Raw genomic sequence first — 15,616 nt, 5'->3', positions numbered from 1 at the left:
GTGTAGCACTACATGCTAAATTGTGTTCTTCCTAGCCTTTCTTCTGCTAAAGGCATCAATCATTTCACTGTAGTCCAATGTTGCTACAATATCTTCTTCAATTAAAAGAAGGGCCAATCCTGATAGTCCTTCCTGGGACATCGTTGAGCATAAATTAGGGGCATATTATCAAGCCTGTGCGCTAAAATTATCGCCGCTTTATCGGCCGAAAACGGCCGATAAAGCGGCGATAATGGGCTTGATAATATGCTCTGTGGAATTCCAATCGAAGCCCATGTTAGATGTCTTCACATCTAACATGGGATTCACATTGAGATGATCAATCCAAACAACAAATAGTATAGACCAATTCCAGAAGACAATTGTTCCTCAATTATAAGTTGGAACTCAATCCATTGTGTATATCTGAGTTGTTCATATAGGGTAATATGTAGTTTAGATCAAGGAAAGTACTCCTCACGTCTTCAGAAGGGGTTCCGTTACAATCACAACTTTGGAATTGGTCTATACTATTTGTTGTTTGGATTGATCTTTTTGCCCTGAAGAAGTCATTTGGGTGACTGTACCCTCTGACGAAACACGTGTTGGCTACCTTCTGTATGAACTAGATGAAGACTGTGAAGAGATTTGATGTTTGAAGAGAAAAGAAATGGAAATTAAAGGAATTTGATCTGATGAACTTTGAAAGGACATTCATTTGATTGTGGCTATCTTTTCTCTTGGAATAATATAAGAATTGGCATATATGTGCTCGGGGACAACTTACCTTTTGTTACTGAATTCTCTGTTTTCAGAGGACTTCTTTGGGGACGCAAGTGGTCGCTTTCCCCTGTTCCCTTGAGCCTTCGTATTAGGAGAATATTAATTTAGTTGTAGTTGCGCAAGAGTTACCCAGCCACTATCTGTTTTGCTCGACATATGTACATAATTCCAGCAACGACCACAGAAACAGCTGCAGCAGGTAATGTGTAAAAGTAAAGAGAGCGCCTCAGACCAGTGCTGTCAACCATGAGACCCGCCGACACAGTGCCCTCAATGCATGGGCTTGCGGGGCAGGTACTTTGCGACCCCACAAGCATAGGGCCCCCATGCAGACCAGAATTTAACACTGATTATCCAGCACTTAATTGTCGACACCGGGGCTTGTGACAGTCTGCCACAAGGTGGCACTGTCTATCTAATTTAGAGACGGCCACAACAACAGTTAATTAATAATTCAATATACATTAAAAATGATTTTTACCTGCCAGCCAAGCCATTCTTACAGCCTTGGGGGCGTGAAATAGTCCAAATTGTCGCCCTTGCAGTAGTGTGATGGTTAGTAGCTGTGTTGTTATTAAAACTGGCAGCGTGGCAATGTGTGGTGCAAGCTGCAGTGACCTCCTGATGAGAGCCCTGGCACTTATGTTGTTACAAATTAAGCACTGACTGCTCTGCTCTTTGAAAATATTCTGCCAGCTATAAATAAACTACTGCAGACCACTGCTGGCTGGGTGTGTTTATTTTTGTCCCTTTTATTGAAACGCTGCATGCTACATCATGTGTTTTGGGTGAAAGGACAGGCCCCGTACCAAGGAGCGATATAACCGCTTAATACATACATGCAGATGGTATTGTCAGACAAAAAGCCTCAGGCAAAGCTCATTTATGCAGATCAGATAACTGGTCTGGGACCACAGGTCTGGGACCACAGGCTCCTAATCCATGACTCAGCGAGAACCCCAAGGAACATAATACTTAAATATGACTGCAAAATAGGAGTCTTTGGAAGTTCAAAAATTAATAGAAACGTGAAGTCGGACTCTCACTTGCAGTGCCAGATGTCATGCAAGGCGGACACACTGTGGGTCAAAGGTTACACAGGAGGATGAGTATGCCATGATAATTCTCAGTGAGTAATTGTTATGGATGATATCAGCTCCAAAGGTGGACAGTGCTATCACTGGCTCTCTGTGCAACTAATATGCTTAGCTAGAGTTAGTGGGCAGGGATCAAGCAGATACTAAGAGCTCTATAGTTGCCTCACACATGTGCATTCTGGGACCTGTAGTTTTACTTTCCTTCTACAGTGCTCGGAGTGCCAGAAGGAAACAAGCATTCACAATGCAATAGGTTTCGCATTTGCGAGAGTTTAAGCTATTAGCATTGTAAATAACTATGCCTTTTATTTATGTTTTAAAACCAAAATATAAATAAAAAGGCAATGTCATTTACAATGTCAATAGCTCAAACTTGCTTAAATGCGAGATCTATTGCATTGCAAATGCTTGCTGTACATGGAGCACCAAGATTGAACATTTAAAATTAAATCAATGCCAAAAATCCATTTAGTTCTTTTGCTGTTCAAGGACAATCAAAAAAACTAATTATTTATATGAAAATGAGTAGTGGAAGGAGCTGCTGAGGCCTCTCGAGTTCACATCAGCAGAACATGCCTCAACATAAATGAGGGAAAACAAACGGCCCACTTAAGCCTCAGGGACTGGGCCTCTCGCACCAGCTGAATAACTCCCTTCCCAATCCAACCCTGGCACTGCATAATTACTACATGGCCCAGGGAAGGGGCCCCCACACCTGAACCTTGCAGCTTGATCCAGTGCTTTGAGGCCCATGGAGGGGGGCCCCTCCCCTGGGCCATGAAACAGTAAGGTCACACTTCCCAAAACACACAATTTATACACAAAGAAATGTCAAAAACAAGCTGATCTGGCTGGCCCCACCTCCCCTCACCCACCTCCTCTTACCTGTATCTGGCTGCCCCGGGAAACAAAGGGGCCTTCTGTCGCCTGGATGCAAAAAGGGTGCCTAGAATGGCCAGTACATAACAGAGGCGCTGCCTGCCACTGACACTGAGCCAAGATAATAGCTGGCCCAGCTGGTGTGCCAGCCCCCATTCAGTTTGTCCTTCCCCCCACCTCTGCACCCCCAGGAATGTCACCAGGCTAGCAAGTTCAGCGCCGGCCCTGTCACTGGTGTCAAAACATATGCCAATCACTTAAAGTGTCTTGTCGGAAGAAAGTGGGGAGTAAGAATAATACAGGTAAAAGGATAAATGTGAACCCTATGTGTGTTATTACTAGCAGGTACATGCCAGAAACATGGCAACACCTTATGAGATTGATGACTATATCAAAGTAGTGGGGTCAGAAATCTTAACAGTTGATGAGCGTGTCCTCTTGGTTGGAAATCCTGATCACTTGTGATGAATTAATCAAGTTCATTAAATGCCGGAAGTTGTGGAAGGCAATTGGATTTGATGGTTTTCATCACAATTTCAAGAAAATAGGCTGGAAGTGACTGGTGGGGATGCTGACTTGGGTTTTAATCATTTTGTGCTGCAGGTTCAGTGATGCCCCCAATGGCTGACACCGCAGTATCTGTTTTCCCAAAGAGGGGTAAGATACCAAGGATTGCGGATCCTCTCACCCCGTATCTCTTCTGATTGTGTTGTTAAGATGTTTGCAGGCATCCCTGCTCTGCAATTAGATGGGTTTGTGCCCCTAATTGATTCATTTCAGCCAGACAGCAGGGTTTATAACCAATAGAGAGATGGGAGGCAACATGAATAATATAATGTACCAGTTAGATATTGCCAATAAAAATACATGGAGAACAATGCTGCTATCATAAGACATTCAGTAAATATTCAACAAAGGTAATTGGAGATCTACCTTAGGGAGGATTCCAGGAGATTTGCTCTGCTGTTCCAAAATATTGTCATGGTCATGTAAGTCAGTTTACCAGCCCACATACTGAGTGAATGAAAGGGACTCTCTAACAGTTCATACCGAGCAAGGCTCTGAAACATATAGCCTGATGCCTCTGCCTTTTTTTACTTGCACTACACCTCAAACCCCTAGCCTAAAAGCTGCGCACATCTATTGACAGACAGAAATTGATAATAGACTATTTTCAATTATTGTTCTTTGTTGATGATTTGCTCCTTTCCTTATTGGGCCTTATGAGGTCCTTGCAACCATTGTGGAGAGAAATTTAGGAAGTCTCTGTATAGTCAAGCTTAACGTCAACATGCATAAATCTGAAGTTTAAATATCAACTATGGGACGTGGGCATGGGTTGGCTCCTGGCCTATCACCACTTTTATAGTTGCTCTTCATTAATTAGGTATTTTGGTGTGTGACCTGCAAGAACTATACTAGAGCATTGCATTGATGACCTTCCACCACTCAAGACAAATCTATACTACTATTACTTCTACTTTTATAACTTTATTTCGGTCGAAGACCATAAAAGTGCAATAAAATATATACAAGCACAGTATTAAAATATAAATACATCGAGTTAAAAAGTTATTAAACAATGGTTATCAAAGGAATAATTAAAAGTAAAAGCAATCGTCCCTTAGTCCTTAAGGATTATTGAGGATCTTCTCTTCCACATACCGAGAAGAAACCGGGAAAGACAATGTGTGGGGTAGTGTCATAAGTTAAGACTCTACAGGCAAGAGCACAGTGCCTAAAGCCCAAATTCTTGCAAAGTGGGATGATCCATCACTTCCGAATTTCACCATATGCTGGGCAGAGAATGAGGATATGTATAATTTCTTCCCTGTCATGGTTGCAGGCAGGGCAGTTAGCCTTCGTCGCTTTTGCCCATCTTGAAGTGAATTCCCCGACTGGTAGGGAGCCATGTCTCAGTTGAATGTATAGCTTTCTTGCTACTATTATAAAAGAAGAACTTTGAGGCTTTGAGGCAGGTAAACTCGGTAACCACAGCGCCAATCCACACACCCGGTACATCGTTGTAATCCTCAGGGTGTGCAGATGGACATAGGCTATATAAAGTTAAAAAATACGTTATATTTAAAAAATTTACATTATAAAAAAAGTAGTCCCCTCGAAGTAGCGCTGGCCGCGAGCTGCGTGCTGACGTCAGAAGCGCGGGGAGGTGCGACGTCCAGGAGCGCGAGGAGGAGCGGCGGACATGGTGCGGTGGAGGAGCGGTGACGAGCGGCGGACATGGCGCGGGGGAGGAGGTGAGGAGCAGTGATCCGGAAGGAGGAGCAGTGACCAGCGGCGAGGAGCGGTGAACTGAGAGCGGCGGTTGAGGTAAGCGGGCAGGCCGGGGTCAGGGCAGGTGGGAGACGGGGACTTACACCAACACAGAAGGAGGAGCAGTGAACTGAGGAGTAGCGGCTGAGGTAAGGCTCCGGGAGACAATGTCGGGCAGGCAGGGGTCGGGGCAGGCGGGAGACGGGGACTTACACCAAAACAGAAGGATAGAATTTAGATCGGCTGAGGTAAGGCTCCGGGGGACAATGTCGGGCCAGGCGGGGGTCGGGGCAGGCAGAGGACGGGGAGTTACAACAAAACAAAAGGGTACAATTTACATCGGCTGATGAAAGGCTCCGGGTGACAATGTTGGGGCAGGCGGGCGTCAGGTCAGGCGGGGGACAGGGACTTAAAGCATCTGCCATGGAGATTTATGCAGAGCACCTCAACACTGGGCTTTTGTGACATCCGGGGGACAATGTCTGGGCAGGCCGGGGTCGGGGCAGGCGGGAGACAGAGCGGCCGGGGGCCCGGGCTGCTGGGCAATGTCGGCGCAGGCGGGGGTCGGGAAAGCCTGATTGCTCCCGGACAAGTTCGGGAGGGGCTGCTAGTATCTAAGTATTGCTTAATCTCTCCCTCTCATGGTAAGGTCACATTCCATCACCAAAATGATGGTGTTGCCTAAGCTGTTGTTATTGTCCCAAGCATTGCGCATAAGTATTGACCAGCAGCTTCTAGACCAGTTTCAGTGGATGTCTGCAGATTTTATAAAAAAAATTGAAGAAATTAAGGGTTTACACAAGATATGTGTTTTGTTAGGAAGAGGGGATGCTAGAGAATTCCTAATCTGACTCTGTAGTATTAAGCAGCATGTTTTAAGTATGTATTAGACTGGTCAAATGCAGAGACACAGCAGCAATGGCGCTTCTTGCAGGTTGATAGACTGTTCCTGGAGATAGCCTGACTGAATCGAAAATTTAAACTCAGAAACATGTTAACTTTTCCAATTACATATGTAACATCAAAGGTTTTGGATGAAATGGGGTCAAACTAGGTCTCACTAGCTTCCCTCCACCTGGATAACTGCATAATCCAGGCTACAAGAGGCCCTAGACAGGAAAGTGTTACTAAGCTGGCAAGCAGTGAGCTGAACTAAGGTTGGAGATGTTCATGAAGTCTTCAATTAAGCCATTTGAGCGGAAAAAGATGGATTTTGGTTTGGGGACATAGAACGATACAGATAAAAGTCAGTTCAGCATTGGCTATCAAACCTCCTGCTGAGAAAAAAGCCACAATAACACTTACTCCAATTCAAAGTATCTTATAATGAATAGAAAAGGAAATATGCTTCATTTGTCAAATATAAAAACTGTTATAAAAAGGGAGAAGTGTTTATAGACGGTGATTGCAGAGCAAAGGGGAAATGGAAACAGTGTTGACCCTTTCAAATGAGCAATAGAAACTATAATAAGAATACACTGAGTTGAAACTTCAAAGGTCCACGGATTGGAAGTGGCTAATATGATTTTGCCTTGATGGCATGTTACTCCAAACTTCTTTCATACCATTAATGCTAACATACCAGAGAAGGAATGAAGGGAGTGTGATACAATAGGAACTTTTCATGCACATTTAATCACACTGTGCCAATTTGCAATATTATTGGAAAGGAGCACTGGGGCAACAGAGGAAGCCATGGGGGTGCAGATTCCATCGGATCCTGGAGACTCTTACTAGAGTTGATATTTGATGTTTACTCTGGATCCTTTACTTGTTAATTTTATTTATTTTTAAGATTGTATATAGCGCAAACATGGCCATGGGGTTCAGAGTATTTTGAGGAAGTATAGTAATCAACAATCATTCTAAGAATATATTTTAAATCGAGCATACGAAAAGAGAAAAACAGGGTTTCAAGAGTGTGCGGAAGATCACAGATCTAACCCACTCAGGGGCATATTACCAACGAGTAGCGATATTTATCGCTAACTAGGCTTTGCAACGATTTTTGTATCTCTAAGCATCGCTGGAAATTATCGCTGAGATAACTTGCTATTAGCAACGTTTATCTCAGACGTGATAAAAATCCTCACGCTAACTGCCAAATGAGAGATTATCGCTGGAAAACCAACGATAATCTCTCGAAGTTTGGCGTTAGCTTGATGATAGGGGCTCACAAACGTAGCCATGATATCCACCTTCCATAGTATATCATGGCTAAGTCAGGAAAACACCAGGTGTAAAAAAAGCAGCGCTAACCTCGGTCAACAGGGTTAGCGATATCCTTGATAATAGGAGAAATATCGCTTAACAAAATTTCTCCTATTATTTTTCTCTCATTAGAGAGGCAAGGGGAAGCGTTGAGAAAAAGGGTGCTAACATGCGAATTTGCGTGTTGCACCCTGTTGCTGATAGGGAGATAATTTTATCTCTGCTTTCTTGGCTTTTAAAGCCAAAAAAGCAGAGTTAAATCCCTTGATAATATGCCGCTCAGTTTTTAAATAGTGGAGTTTTAGGTTCATTTTAAAAGGTAGCAAGGCAGGGGGTCATACGAAGGGCCCGAGGACGGGAGTTCCAGATTCTTGCGGCAGTTCCCGAGAATGACAGGTTCATGTATCAGTCTCATTTTATGGTCGAAGGCTTGAGATGGGATTGTGCCTTTCTTAGAAACGTTTTGCACCCGAGATTTTAAATTCCCCCACTGGGTTTTCCATGTGTCTGCCTGCCATTTAGTACATTCCTTCACTTGATCCAAAAGCAAATAGTAGCTGTGCCCAAGAAGGAAGGAAGCACAACATGGACACACATACCTGCCCCCAAAAGGAGATGCTGTACCTTTACCCAGGGGCATGGCAAGGGCCTCAGTTCTTGTGGTAAGGAGTCACCCAAATAGTTGTATTTCACTGAAGACACCAAAATAATGGTGAAATTAGGCTTCAGTCCTACTCGGGCTGGTGAGTTTATGGGGCCCTGTCCTGTGATCATCAACCGGTTCCCTTTTTGTCAGGGCATTTTCCTGTTACTCCTCCTGTGGTTGCCATTTGCTGATCGACCCGTTCTCCCTGCTGCGCCTGCGATGAGTTTCTTTCCCAATTAATAAGCAGAAGTGGAAGTGAGATTGGGCACTGGGCCGTGAGAACAGGTGAAGGGAAGTAGTGCCGGCAGATGTGCCTTGGTATGCAGTCAGGGCTACTCAGTGTGGCAACGTTGACAACTGGAGAGGTGCTGGCCTCTCCAGGAGGTGCGTTTAAAGGAGAGTGGCATGGTCCCACACGGTGGGTGTCAGTTCTAGAGGAACAAGTTAACCAGTGTAGTCACTGCATGCCTAACAGCCAGTTCTGAGTGAAGGTGTATGAGCCACCAGCGGTATATTTATTCATATTTCTTCCTGTAGGCTGGTGTAATCGAACACACCTTTCTACGTTACCAGATGGTTCCATGTCATTAAAGATAACATGTCCAGAAGTGCTCTCTATTTAGGGGCTTATTTACAAGGGGATTGCGCCACCCGAACCTTACTTTTAACGATGTTCCTGTGGCGCAATTCCCTGCTTGATATTTACAAAGTGGAGCTAAGCTACAGGTATCTGTGTGAAGCGGCATACAATGGGTGTTGCTGTGGGAGTTCCACCCATTGCTTTTTTACGCTGCCCCAGATTTACAAGGATATGTAAATATATATAAGGCAGCACCAAACACTAACGCCATGCAAAAGCAGGCATCAGAGTAGAGAAACGAGGAGTAATTCTTATATTTCTCCTCATTTTTGTTTTTCTATGTGGGCTGCATTCTGCACCATACATACAAAGAGTAAAACGCCATGAACGATTGTTTATGTGCAGGAAGCTGTCCTTTTCTGCACAGAAACAATCAGTAAATAATGACAATTTGCTACTTCTATGTGTGCTGCATTCTGCACTATGGTGCAAGGGTGTCTGTGTTGACCGGTTGCAGCAATCCTATTGCCAGCACTGGAAAAGAAAGAAAAAAGCCACAAAAAAGGCATAAGGCAAAGGCGTAAGAAAGAAAGAAGGAATGATAGAGAGGAAGAAAGAGAGAAGGAAAGAAAGAAGGAAAGAGAAAGAAGGAAATATAAGGGATGAATGAGCAAAGGAAAGAAAGAAAGCAAGAGAGAAGGAAAGAAAGAAGGAAAGGGAAGGGAAGGATAAAAGAGAGAGAAGGATGGAACGAGAGAAGGGAAGAACCAAAGAAGGAAAGAGAAACTGAAAGAGAAAAGGAAAGGGAACGAAATTATAGAAGGCAAGAATGAAATAAAGCAAGACAAAGATAGAAAGAAGGAAAAAGAAAGATAGAAAGAGAAGGAATAAGAAAGAAAGAGAAGAGACAAAAGAGAATGAAGGAGGCAAGAATGAAAGAAGAGAAAGAATGGAAAATGAAGGAAAGACAAAGAAAGAAGACAGAAACAAAAGAAAGGAAAGAAAGAAAGAAAGAAAGAAGGAAAGAAAAAGGGGAGAAATTAGTAAAGAAAGAAGAAAAAAAAGAAAGAAGGGGTGATAGAAAAAAGTAAAATTATGATAACTTAACACAGAACAGTTTCAAACGGACATAGTCAGTTATGCTGTGAAATAGCAGCAAGCAGAAACGTGAAAAACTGTAAAAGGAATTTCCAACAGCACTGGCAGGAGATGGGATCTGATAAAGGCAGAATGTGCATCAGAACTCTCCTGCTATCATATCAGGCTCTAAACACAAGGCAACACTAAAGTAATTCTACAGTAACAGCAAACACACTGGCATTGAAGGGAATTAGCTCATGTGCGGATGTGCTCTTTGTGAGAGAATAAAATTCAGTCACTCAGAGTGAAGTTAGCCAATGACTGAAGTAGACTGACCCAGTGCCCCATGCTATATGCTGTAGTGGGTGGAAGCAAACTGTGAATGACACAATAACAGACCTGTTGGACTTGTCCCTTTTTGCAGGGTCATTCCTGAACTTTTTGCCTTCCTCCTATATTTTTTCTGACCTGTTGTTGGCTATTTTAAGACTCTGGGCACTTTACCACTGCGGATCAGTGCTAAAGTGCATATGCTCTCCCTATTGTAAATTGATGTATGGATTCGTGATTCCATGATTGGCTTGTTTGGTTTACTTGTCAGACCCTAGTACAGTACACTGAGTGTGCCCAGGGCTTGTACACCAAGTTCTGCTAGTGGGCATGCAGCATTGGCTGTGCCACCCACAGAAGCAGCCTGTAAAAGTGTGTCTATGGCCTGCCATTGCAGAGCCTGTGTGCAGTCTGTTACTGCCATGCTGACTGGGCAAGTGCACCCAGTTGCCAGTCCCTAAACCGTCCCGTTTCTTCATATCAGACACTCCTATGGCAGGTCCAATGGCAGGGTGTATTGTAAGTATAAGGTAGGACATGCCCTGGTGTTTGTGGCATGTCCTAATAGTGAATTACAGCCATTTTTGTTTTTCACTATTGCAAGGCTACCTTCCCTCCATGGGCCAGAATGGGCAGTTAGATTATTACATTGTATAATCCTAAATGACTCGGGGAACATGGTAGAAATTCGAGTTTAGTATGCCTGAACTCAGAAAGATAAAATACATCTTTTAGTGAAGTTGATTTCAACATTCTGTGTTTGAAATACCACTTTTAGAAAGTAAGTATTGTCTTGTCTAACTATACAAAGCCTGCCTCTGCTAGGTTGTGTATTCCTTGTCTGGAGTTTGAGTGACAGGGGTGGGGCATCCCAGGAGACAGAATGAGTCAGCCCAGTGGTGAATAGAGAGATCTGCATTCAGATGAGAGGGAGGAGTTGCACCTGGGACCTGAATAGGGCTGTGCCTGCCTTCCACAATGCTGGCTCCACCTCCCGGGGGTGTGGCTGATGTCTCTGCCCTGCACAGTGAAATAAAAGAAGGAATCATGTCAACAAAGTGCTCCAGGGCTGTGCTTTCCCTCCACAATGCTGGCTCCACCTCCTGTGGGGCGTCTATATTTTTGCTCTGCACTGTGAAAGGAAAGAAGGAGTCTTGAAAACAGAGTGCTCCAGAACTGGTTTGGACTGGGCAAAGGCCTCTCTGGCCTCAGAGGACAAGGGATTTTGGGGTATATATATTGGGAACATGATCCCAAGAAATTAGATCACGTTTGGACTACAAGAAGAAACATTTGCTGAGGAGAGGAACCTGAAGAAAATGAGGAAAGGATACGCCCAAGTTGGAAAGGTATTGGGATATTATAACAAAACCCTCAGACCACAAATTATTTTTTCAATTCAGATGTGGTTCACTTCCCCTTGGGGATTTTACCAAAAAGTGGGGAGCAGAAAGGACGGGGTTCTGTCCCAAGTGTCAAGGTATTGGGGAAAGCTTGAATCACTTTTTGTATGTGTGTCCACTATACTCTGGCCCTAGAGCCAAATAGCTTAGGCCGGTATGCAGAAATCTAGGTACCAGATCATCTGGGGAAGCAAGTAGAATGTTAAAGACCAACTTGGACCCTCATTGTCGTGGTGGTTGCTAAATTTTTGGGGTGGGCCTGGTTGCTTAGAAGCAGGCTCATTAAAAGTAATCTAACGGGGACTTAAAAGATGTGATTGTTTTATATCTTGACCTGTATTCTGTTGAACTATGGTTGCACTCGAGCGTCTCTGCAAATTTTTGTAAAAATGTACAAGAAGCTGATTAGCTTGTCAATGATGTAATACTTGTTATAACTGTTTTATATGTATAAACTGTATTTTATGTCTTTTATGATGAACTAATCGAATAAAGACTTCTTGAACTGACTATCCCTAAGCTGAAGTGCTGCTTGGGGAATTGGCCTGCAGTGGTTGCCTGACTGCCAAAGAAAGGAGAAAGAACTTTGTGTGCTTTATTTCCAACTGGTGAAGGATCTACAAGGGCTTGGAACAGAGCTTGCCTCCTGCAGAAGTCTCAGGGACAACAGACTTCAAACCCCAGCTCCCCAGAGTTCTTTGGAAGTGTCTGCTGCTGTTTTGGGGCCTTCTGAGGGACTGTGTGTCGCAAGAAGCTGGAAGCGCGACTCAACGAGGAAGAAGCGTGTGGTTGCTGCTGCCGTCGCATCGTTAATGTCGGCGCTGTAGTTGCCGCATTGTGCGGAAGCCTCTCGCAACATTCGAGACGTCTCGCATCATCGGAGAAGCGTGCTGCTTCTGGAAGAGCTTCACGTCTTTATTTCTTTGCACCGGAACTTTGCCGCATTTCCATCACTGCAACACTTTTGTGGTGGAAGCGCATTGCATCGTAAGGTACATTGATGAAAAGTGTTGCATCTTAAAAACTGAACTAAAGAAAGCTAAAACTACCATCTTAAGTATAGTATTGTGATTTTTGTTGTTTGTGGTCTTGTGTTAAGTCTATATAAAGAATACTTATTTTTAATATGCAACTGTGTGGTGTCCATCTGTAGTGTTGTCACTTGATTACTGCATGTGGTCACAAATGCTTTACACACTGCCTCTAAGATAAGTCTGTCTGCTCATGCCAAGCTACCAAGAGGGTGAGCAGGGGTTGTTTTAGGAGTGTACCCCCTTACCCTGACTAGAGGGAAGGGGCCCTATTTGTCACAAGTACCTACCGGTGCCAACTAGAGACCCCCAAATATAACTAGACCAATGGCTGAAGAGAGGTGGTTGAAAACATGAATGTGTAAGTATATTATACGTATGATGATACCGCCCAGGTTCCTCTATATGCTCCAGAAAATGCCCCTTTTCTTCTCCCATGGTTCAGAGAAATGGATAGCCTAGCTGTCAAATTTCTCTGGGGGGTTCGTCGACCTTGTCTGGCCCTCGTACAGTGTCGGATCCCACCATATGATGGCGGCCTGGGGATGACAAACCTATATCTTTATTATCTGGTGACTCGCCTTCTCGTAGTGCATGACTGGTTCTACTAGGGATAGTCAGGATCCAGCCTATCGGCTGGAACGTAATACTCTGGGCTTTACCAGTATTCAGGGGATGTTATACTGTAACACCATCCATGGAGCGCTGTCAGAGATCATGCATGGGGTTCGCCTGACCTGGCTGGCCTCCCTATGCCACACTCATTGGTCCAGGAAATTGACCCAATGCCCTCCGCTCTGGTAGGGTGCCCAGCTCTGAGAAGTGGCGGGTTTATCTGGCTTCAGGGCTTAGGACTTAATTGTGATCTCACAGTTGGGAGATGTCTTTAAAGGGGGACACATTTGCACCTTTCAGGACCTACAACATACTTTCTCTTTGCATCCCTCGCAGTTCTATCGCTACCTACAGCTGTGACACGCCATCCAATCACCCGTTCCCACTGGAGACCCAGGTTCTGACTGGCAACTTGGGGAAAGGGGGATCTCCCGTATCAACCACTCTCTCACCAACCATACCCCCAACACACTCTCACAAGTCCGGTGGGAGGGCTGGGTTGACTCCTTAGACGACTCCGACTGGCGCGAATCCCTAATGGCCCCTAAGTTAATCACCATCTCAGCATGGCTCAGATTGGTACAGCTATATTATTTACATGCTGCCTATCACACGCCGCTCTGACTCCACCAAGCCGGTCTTCGTCCAGAGGTGTCATGCCCAGGTTGTTCACATCCTCAATCGGACTTCTTCCACATGGTATGGTTATGCTCACCCATCACACATTTTTGGTAATCAGTGCTGGGGGAACTCACTGGGGTCCTGGGATGGGAGGTGCCCTTTAACCCCACCAATATACTCCTAGGCATTACGGAGGGACTGGATGGCTCTCGTGCAGATAAGCTCTTCCTAAACACGGCTCTAATGGTGGCAAAGAGAGACATTGCACAATACTGACCCGGCGGCCCCTGCCCTGTCACAATGGTGCAGAGGAGTGGACTGGTGCACCGTGCAGGAGCACTCTGTATATGAGGTCAGGGGTTTTCCTAAGAAATACCGCAAGGTGTGGGGTAAATGGGTGGGGGCGATAGATGACTAATACTCTGTTTTGGCCATTGTGGAATGCAGTGGGGGCCTGGCTCATCCCCTTCACTCACTAGATATTGATGCACAGTGTTATGGAGTGGAATGCTCTCAGGTGCACCGCTTATTGAACCGACTGTGTACACTTGTTTGTGTTGTATGCTATCTTTGAAAATCAATTACATTGGTTATAAAAAAAGTATATTATACATATTTTAGTAAAATCAAAAGGCCTTGGCTAACGCCAGACCTAAGCAAACAGTACTAAGTCAGCTATTTGGCTCATCTAAGTCAACTTGATACATTTCTAGCTACTCAGTCTAGATTCCTACCTTGCATGTGGAGCTTAAAAAGCAGCATTTGGTATACTAAATTGCCCAACCTAGTAATGGAACATTGGAAAAATGAAGGACTGGCATCTTGGTCAGTTTTGCCTAGAATGCCACAGTTCAGTCAAGAGATATGAAGCCAAGCTTACATCTTGTTTTTATTTTTAACAGTACTGATACTTGTGAGAGTGTGGCGGGAGGCCAGTATATGAATTTGCAATCTTGTACTTCAGCACACCGTGAGATGAATGGGTTTTAGAAACTGTTGAATAAAGGATTAATGCATTGGAGCTAACAATAGTCCAGTATAAGCACGTTAATCAGGTTTTAAAACTGTAAAGAACGTTCCTCATTACTCCCTATTATTTCATTCCTACCGGCCCAACCTTATCTTTTGTATGTACGGTGGTGCCTGATACCAAAGAGCTGAGATAACCTTTGATATCAACACTGAAAGGTCACTTTGCCGCCCTTCCGAGAGTGGGAGTATCCACTACTTTTGTCATATATTGTGCATGTGCAGACAATTATTCATTTATTTATTCAGAGTTATTATATAGCGTGAAATATGCATTTTAGAATTCCAATAGAATCCCAGGTTAGATGTCCTGCACATCTAACCTGGGCTTCTATTGGAATTCTATAAAGCATATTAGCAAGTCTATTATCGCCGTTTAAAACAGCGATAATTTTAACCAGGTTCTTGCTAATATGCCCCTCTGTGTTTTTTGTATTGAGCTTAACATGATTGAGGTTAGCCATTGTAAGGTCAACTTTAAGGCCTCATTCATTTTTTCTTTCATTTTTTTTCTTTTTTGTCCTCATCTCACCAATAAGCTTCTGCGGATCTTACGAAGCCGATGTTTTGATCTGTGGGTCCTCCGGCTTACCGCACTTGCTTAGGTTGCCTGACCGGTTCCATTAGTAGGGGAACTTGGTGTAAGCATAGGACCAACTATATTAACCTCAGGTTACATCCCCATCTCATATGGGGCAGCCAGATGTTTGTTAAACTGCCCCTTTCTCCTTCGTGATCTAGGTGGGCCGTAGCCAGTGTGGCTTTAAGACAGTCCTGGCTCTTCGGAGGAAGGGGGTCTTTCCACTTTTTACAGACCTCTCTCCAGGCAAGGAGCACTAAGTATAACAATAACCCATGATGAATCTGCGGTATATTCTGACAGAACAAACCATCATCCCAAAAAACCCTAGTGACAGATTAACTTCAATATTAGCTTTAAAAATATCACAGAGAATGTCACCGACCCCCTTCTAAAAGATTTTTCATTCGGGACGCTCAAAAAAGATGTGAAGATCGTTAGCAATGGGCATCATACATCTGAGGGAATTTTGGAGTTG

Source organism: Lissotriton vulgaris, chromosome 6 (genome assembly GCF_964263255.1).
Source record: "Lissotriton vulgaris chromosome 6, aLisVul1.2, whole genome shotgun sequence".
NCBI classification, from domain to species: Eukaryota; Metazoa; Chordata; class Amphibia; order Caudata; family Salamandridae; genus Lissotriton; species Lissotriton vulgaris.
The sequence above is the reverse complement of the archived record's forward strand: the minus strand, read 5'-3'. Positions refer to the sequence as shown.